At 46.2% G+C, this 8,233-nt stretch overlaps 1 pseudogene across 1 annotated transcript; it reads left to right on the top strand.

The window, feature by feature from the left end:
* Positions 1-1,525, top strand: LOC308489979 (WW domain binding protein 1-like; annotated as a pseudogene). Its single transcript has 2 exons — positions 1-184; positions 655-1,525. The product of its transcript is annotated as a WW domain binding protein 1-like (transcript).
* Positions 1,526-8,233: the final 6,708 nt, after the last annotated feature.

Here is an 8,233-nt window from a genome sequence, read left to right as displayed (position 1 = left end):
ATGGAGAGGAGAAGGCCCCTGGGTGGCATGGTGCTCCTGCTTCACCACGCGCTGCCCAGCCCCCTGTCAGTCAGGGCTGAACCGCCACAAGATAAGGAAACCTGAGTGGGTACCAACAACCAAAGCTACAACTGTGACACAGGGCACTGCTGTGAACAGTCTCAGTGCTGCGACTATTATGGGAGTCTCCGTTCTTCTCGCTGACACATTGAAGAATCAAAGGTCAGCAAGCTGATTAGTATGCAGCAGGGTTTATTAGTAACACATTCTCAGGAAAGAGAAAGGCCTAGCTGAGGTGGGGGGGAAGACACCGAGACAGAGACAGAGACAGAGAGAGAGAGGCCTGCCCCTTGTCCCGAGGACCTATCGTTTGTTGGGTTGAGTAAAGGAGTGACATTGATTTGGTGGGAAAATGTGGTGCCTGCTCTTCCCCAGGAGGGTGTGACCTCCTAAGGTGGGTGGAGGTCTGTTGACTCAGAGCCTTATCTTGCTCCAGACCACCTATTGTCATCTGTTGTAAAAAAAATATGTGGTCAGAAGCAGTTAATCAAAGCTAGTTATGAGCTTTTTCTGTAGGCGCCATGGACCCCCTCTCACCCCTTCTCCTCCTACATTTTCTAACCTCTACCTGGTAACACAACTACTACTGTGCAGTCTGGTGGTTCGGGCTGATGTACACCCTCAGCATCACCCTGAGCTGCTACTGCGTCTGCCACCACCCATCAGCCAAGCACCACCTTCAGGCCCAGCTGCGGCAACCTGACGTTAACCTGATTGCCTACCGGGAAGCCCACAATTACTCAGCGCTGCCATCTTATTTCAGGTTTTTGCCAAACTATTTACTACTTCCTTCTGAGGAACTGGGGAACTGACCTCCAACTCCTCCCCTACCACACAGAGCCTTCTAGCTCCGGAAGCAGCAGCTGCCTGCACAGTGTGACCCTGCAGATTTCCAGACACCCATCCCATCGGGCTCCCAGGGGGTACAGAGCAGCCCCTTGTCTGGGCCTAGGAGAAGCAGCAGGAGACCACCAACTTGCCAGCCAACTCAGCAGCCACCAAACCCCTGGGATGGAGCCCTGTGGCTCTGTGACCAGCCTGGGGGAGCTGGCCCCTGCAGCCTTCCTGGAAAAGGATTCCAAATGTAAGGAGGAGCTGCGGAAAGATTACAGCTGCGAGCCGGGCAGTGCCCTCCTCCACAGCAAGCACAAGACGCCTGGCAGACATTGCCGTTTCCCGGTGATCGGGCGTTGAGGTGTGCGTGTGCAACTGGGGCCACCACAACGATGACCTCAGAGTTCAACACACTCATTGATGACCCTCTAGATGGGCCTCTGGACTTCTATGTGACAGCTGCTATGTGTGGCCTCCTGGCAACAAGGAGGAAGAGCTCTGCCAGCCCTCGGAGGAGTAGCCCCCAGAGCCTGGGCACCCCCACCTGCTATGGCCACCTGCGTGCCTGCTGCTGAACGCCATCAATGAGCAGGACCCCCCAGACTCCCAGAGCAGCGGCTCCCCCAGCTAGAGCAGGCCCTGCCTACCCAAGGACTTGGCAAAGCAAACAGGGTAGGGGAGAAGCATTAAGTGACTTTCAGAGCAAGCGGTACAACCACTTGACTCTTTTCTTTTTTTCCTCCCTCCTCCCCCGACTCCTGCCCTTTTCTATATCTCCAGGTACAGTCTGGGGTATGGATGCCTCTCCTCCCACAGAAGCACAGTGCTGTGACTCATTCCTCATACCCCATCCCATCCCTTTTCCCCCCCTTTCAAGTCATATCTCACTACCTGCTTGGGTCAGAGAGGTGTGTTTTAGGAGCCCCCAAGGAAGGGGGCTGAGACTGTGCCCTGGGATGACCCTCGGTGGAGTGCCTTTTTGCCTTGGTGTTAGTGTAAGAGCACCTCCCTGTGTCTCAGTCTGCAGAGGCGGCATGCCTCGGCCCTGGCTGAAGAAGGAAGCCCACAGAGAGCCCGGGGTTGTCACCTCTCGCTGCCAGTGTCTGCAGAGCCAGAATTGGGCTAATCCTGTCGGAGGATGAGAGTGGATGGGCAGTTGTGTGGTAGGTTGGTAGGGGGTTTGTTGTGCTCTCAAATTCCAAGTGATGACATCAATGCCTCACTGTGCATTTTTGAGGGGCTCTTTCCAGAAGGTTCTGGTTGGCCACAGACTAGTTTAGGTGTAGAAGATTATACTGTCTTCTCTTTGGTTTTTCTTTAAAAAAAAAAAAAAAAGAAAGAAAGAAAAAAGCAAGCTACAAACAAGAACTTTACCAGTAGGCAGGTAAGAATCCTGTTCTGGAAAAAGGAAGTTTGTGGCTCTTTCCCAAGTTGGCCTTCAAAGAGCCTGGCTGTAACTGAGCCAGAAAGAGATGTTTTGTGTACCGGCTTGGGTGGGCGCTATCTCTGGCACTTCTGTGGGTGCACAGGAGGCCCTGAGCCATGGTGGTGGATATAGGTGCAGCTGTCTGCAGCTCTGCCCTTTGATTTGTGCTCACAGGTGACCAGGGCTCCCCCATCCCAAGCACACAGTCTGCCGGCCTTTGTGTCTCACTGTTCTCCATGAACAAATGAGGAGGTGGTGGGTCCTGAGGGAAAGCAGCCCCACAGCCTGGCTCGCCCACAGGATTTCCTCTTGATTTTGAATAAGGATTTTTTCTTTTCTTTTTTTTAAAACTGTCCCCTTGGAAAAAATGTCTTGGTTATCTGTGGTTTCATGCCCTTTTCCTGCCCCCCCCCTTTGTGAGTGGGGTAACTAATTGTTGTAGCCTATGTAACGAGTCTAAGTGGCTCAGGTAGAGGGGTGTTGCCTATCCAGAAGGACAACAGGGTCCTTTTTACTGTAGTTTGGCTTCAGATAACCAGTTGAGCTTTGATAGGAATCATCTGGAGAAAGCAAATAGCCGAAACTAACATTCCCCGCCCAGCCCTGTTCAAGACTTTGGTTCTTCCCCCACTCTGGACTGTGATATTCAGATTAGGCATTAACATTATGGTAAGAAAGGAAAAAAATATATATGGATACAAAAATAGACAAATCCAAGGCTGTGAGGTGAATGAGTGTCTGTGTTTGGAGTCCACTAAACCAAAATCCATGTCGAACAAAGTGAAGTCTGTATTCAATGACTTTTTGGATAATAGCCTGTGTGTCTGTCTGTTGTGTGTGAGACCCCAGCCCTGTTTTCCTGTGAATATATTTTGAATGGCAATCATTCTGCTCACATTAACCACACATTTGGAGCAAATGTGGCCCTCTCAAGGTTAATTTATTTTATGCATTTACTGTTTACTTAACAAGTGTCTGACTGTGTACTCGGGTGTATTCAGCAGCATTGCCGACGGCAGTCCCCAGTGTTTGCCAGAGATACTGTGCTTCGGTTTTACGCTGCCCATCACTGCAATTTGCACATTGCTCTATGGACACTTGGAGGCCTGGTTCTGTTCCCTGTAAATGGAAATGTGTTCTGAACCTGGCTGTCTCCCTTGGCAGTTCCTGGCCCTCAGTATCAGCCCCCAGGGGGTGTCTACAACCACTTGGGACAGATGACGAAAGTGGAACTTTAAAGAAGCTTAATTGGATCTTCAGTGACAAGCCTGGACTAGCTGTGGCCCAGACGTTGGCTCCGCCCAGAGAGATTTGGCAAACACACAAACGTCCCTTACCTCCCTCTGTTGAGGTCCAGTGTATGCAAGTAAGCTGGTATGTGGCGAGAACGAGTGGGAGTCCGTTAGTAGTCTTCAGATGCCTTTCCTTCCATCATCTGAAAAACAAAAACCCCAAACAACTCACTGAAATGTCTCCAAGGACAGCAAGTTTTAACGAAATGAATCCTTCTTCAGTTAACAAATTGGATGAATTTTTGCCCTCTTAAGTTTCCTTCCACAGTTAGAGTGGGGAACTGGTCTGAGTGTTAACTGTTGGGGTTGCTGCAGTGTCCTACCTGAAAGGCACGAGAAGAAGAAAATGGAACCAGTGGAGGTGGGCTTGACTCCAGTGATCACAGTCTGGCCCCTGTGACAAGACACCACCCTGCATGGAGACAGATGGAAATGAGGAGTTGAAGGAATGGTTAGGGGGTCAGAGGGATTTGATTGAGCCATGTGAATGAGAAGGAAGACGTTGGTTGAGGGTTTGGTGTTATAGTTGTAAGACTTGCAAATGTTAACACATTATTAAGTGAGGCACATCAACATTTGTCAGCTATTCTGTATATTTTAAACAATAAGATTCATCTGGTCAGACTTTCCTGGGCACTCTTGGTGAGGCATTCCCTGTGCCATGATTGTTATGATGACAGAGTGGCTCTAACCTCTGTGAGAAACCCAGATAAAATTGATCCCCCCCAATTTTTAAAAAAAATTACTTTGAGGAGAGTGGTTCAAGACGGTGGGGCCTAAACTCACCTTTTCCCATGGACACATCACATCTACAGTGACATATGGAATAATTTTCTGTGAAAAAGCTCCAAGAAATAGCTGAACAGTTCCTCTACAACAAAGGATAAAAAGACCACATTGAGATGGATAGAAGCAGAGACTCAATCTTGCCAAGATTCCAACCTCTGGTGCAATAACCCACAAATGGGAAGGATATCAAAAGATGGAGCTCCTCCTTTAAGGAGTGAGGAGTTTGAGCCCTACACTGGGCACCCCAATCTTTGAGACCTGCACTGGAGACATGAGCGCTGAAAATGTCTGTTTGAAAACCAACAGGATTTATGTCTAAGAAACTAAGAAAGATTTATGATTTAATTTAAGATTTATGTCTAAGAAAAGGGCTGTAGGAAACTAAAACACTGCTCTCATAGGGCTCACTTGCCCCAGGACCCAGTACAAATGCAAGGCTTTGGAAAGTGCCTAAACCATAAGTGAAAAAGATTCATTAACTAATCTTAAAGTGTCAGGTGGAGGGGCAGGGGTCTACTGGAACTCTCTCCAGGGACAGAGGAGCTGGCGGGTACCATTTTATGCTTTCCTTCTACCTCGTTACTGTAGCACTGGCAGGTATCACTTTTGGCACCTTTACTCCATCACGTTAGCACTGCTTGCCACTCCCCAGCACTCTTCTACAGCCCTGCCCTGACAAACACATCAGGCAGGCTGCCCTGGGCCTGGCGCCCCACTGTGGCCCTGCCCCCACCTCCGCTAACCCAGTGGGTGTGCTGGCGTCAGCCCAGCACCCCACCAGGCCTCACCTGCCTAATCCAGAGGATCCATGTAGACCTCACAGAGGATACCCCTTGAATGTTTTGTGTCAGTGGTCAGGGGTCTTGCATTTATGGCCCCATGGGACTGAAACAATCAGAAAGTTCTCAGAAAGCTACTACCCCCAGGGCACAGACAACAGACTGAAACACGTCCCTAGTCTTCCTTGTGACCATTGCTTCAAGACTGTGGGCGGTAGCTGTTTTGCATACATAGACACAAACAGAGTCATGAAAAATGAGGAGACCAAGCAATATGTTTCATATGAAAGAACAAGATAAAATCCCAGAAAAAAAAATCTTTGAAACAGAGATAAGCAATTTACTTAATAAAGACTACAAAATAATGTTCATAAATATGCTCATAGAACTCAGGAAAAGAATGGATGAAAACAACAAGAACATCAACAAAGAGAAAGAAAATATTAGAAAATTCTAAATAGAAGTCATAGAGCTGAAGAATACAACAACTTAAAAAAATACACTAGAGTGGGGTCAACAGCAGACTACATAAAGCAGAGGGAAGAATCCATGATCTGGAGGGCTAGTGGAAATCACCCAAACAGAGCAGCAAAAAGAAATATTTTTTTTAAAAGATTTTTTTATTGGGGAAGGGGAACAGGACTTTATTGGGGAACAGTGTGTACTTCCAGGACTTTTTTCCAAGTCAAGTTGTTGTCCTTTCAATCTTAGTTGTGGAGGGTGCAGCTCAGCTCCAGGTCCAGTTGCCTTTGCTAGTTGCAGGGGGCACAGCCCACCATCTCTTGTGGGACTGGAGGAATTGAACTGGCAACTTTGTGGTTGAAAACCCACTGAATTGAACCAGCAGCCTTGGAGTTACGAGCATGGAGCTCTAACTGCCTGAGCCACTGGGCTGGCCCCCCAAAAGAAATAATTTTTGAAACTGAAGATAGCTTAAGGGACCTATGGGATAATAGCAAGCAAGACAAAATTAGCATTATAGGGATCCCAGAAGGAGAGGAGAGAGAGAAAGGGTCAGAAAATTTATTTGAAAAAAATAATGGCAGAAACTTCCCTAATCTGGGGATGGAAACAGACACCCAAATCCAGAAAGCCCGAAGAGTTCTAATTAAGACTAATCTAAAGAGATCCACATCAAGTCACGTTTGATAATTAAAATGTCAAAGGTTAAAGATAAAGAGAAAATCTTAAAAGGAACATAAGGAAAACAACTTGTTACATAAAAGGGAACCCCTATAAGAATATCAGCATATTTTTCAGCAGAAAGTTTACAAGCCAGAAGGGAGTGACACAATATGCTCAATGTGCTGAAAGCAAGAAACTGCCAACCAAGAATACTCTACCCAGCAAGGTTATCATTCAGTATCAGAGATAGAGTCTTCCAGACAGGCAAAACAGGAGGTCACCTCCATTCAACAGACCTTACAAGAAATGTCAAAGGGATTTCTTTGTGCTGAAAAGAAAGAACACTAATGAATAACAAATAAACGTAAGAAAGTAAAAATCTCACTTGTATAGGTAAATGTATATTGAAGGAATAAGACTAACTAGTTATAAAGCTAATGTTGAGGTTAAAAGACAAAAGTAGTGAAAATAACCATAATTACAACAAGTAGTTAAGGAATACACAATAAAAAATAAAAGGATATGAGATGAAACATCAAAAACATAGGAGCAATAAAGAATGTAGCTTTGAAATGTGTTCAAACTTAACTTGCTATCGACTTAAAATAGACCAGTATACATACAGACAGATATATGCGAGCCTCATGATAACCACAAAACAAAAATCTTTAGTAGATACACAAAAGATAACAAGAATGGAATCTAAACATAATCCTAAAAAAAGTCATCAAACTACAAGAAAAGAGAGCAGGAGAAGACGAAAGGAAAGAGAGAAACTACAAAACAGCCAGAAAGCAAATAACAAAATGGCAATAAGTACATCCATGAGGGATGAATAGCCTCTCATCTCCCAGTAATAAGGTCACTTTAGCAAAAAGAAGAGCATAGGACATACTTTGGGGCCACCCTGACTCTTCCAAATGGAAATAGCAAAGGATGCCTGATCCATGTGACCCCACAAGTCTTCTACTTTCCCCGTGTTCTTTTGTATATTTCAAACTCCCCTGAGAGAACTCATCAAGTCCCTGACCTCACACTCCGAGCCCAAGGGCCAGAGTGTAGTCACTGCTCACATCACCACAGCTGATGTTATTCAGATGAAAGAGATTGTGACAGTCAGTGACCTTTTATTTACAGATTTGGAATTTCTAATTTGAATTAAGTGTGCAACTCCTGAAACGAAGACAGGAACTCAAATGCCACAAGGACACCACATCTTCTTCCATTTCTTCTTTTCAGTTGTCATTTAGTCAAGGACACACCCCTTGTACATCGCAGGCACTGTTGCAGGCTTGAGAGTCGGTGCTGAGGCTTCCCTGTAAAAGTCACTGTTTTCATTTGGTTCATGGAGAGGGAAGAGAGAGAAAAGGAGAGGAGAGGAGAGGGAGGAGAGGGGAAGGGAGGGACAGGGAGAGAAGAGGAGAATATGAATGAGAGAATGGGAGAAGTTGTGCAGGGCCCGTCATAAGCACTTGATGACTTTAGAGGTGATTAATGTCATTATTATATGCGTGTTTCATTGATGTTCTGGACAAAAATGTCTACAGCCATCATCAGGTCATGATCTGATAATCTACATCCAGATCATGACCCCAAAAGTTATGACAACAGGATGAGTGAGAGATTTTCACTTATCTCCTTCATAGGAATTCATCTTCTCTATGCTTGAATATACTTGATCTGAGGGACACGGGAGAAGTTTGCCCTCTGAGAAAAACCACATGGGATCAGAAGTGAAGGAGCCACTCCCAGGAGGGAGACTGACAGTGCACTTTATGGCTATTTTCCCTTTCCCTTTTTTTGAAGCTATGTGTAAACTGCACCGTGGTGCAGTAATATCTGTTTTTCCTAGTAGATGCAGCCAAGTGATTAGTAGCAGAGCAGGCTCTGAGCCCTGGCCCAACTGCAGGCAGTGCAGTGTGATGTTG

Source organism: Rhinolophus hipposideros, assembly GCF_964194185.1.
Source record: "Rhinolophus hipposideros genome assembly, chromosome: 21".
Lineage (NCBI taxonomy): Eukaryota > Metazoa > Chordata > Mammalia > Chiroptera > Rhinolophidae > Rhinolophus > Rhinolophus hipposideros.
This window is presented reverse-complemented; position numbering and strand designations above follow the sequence as displayed.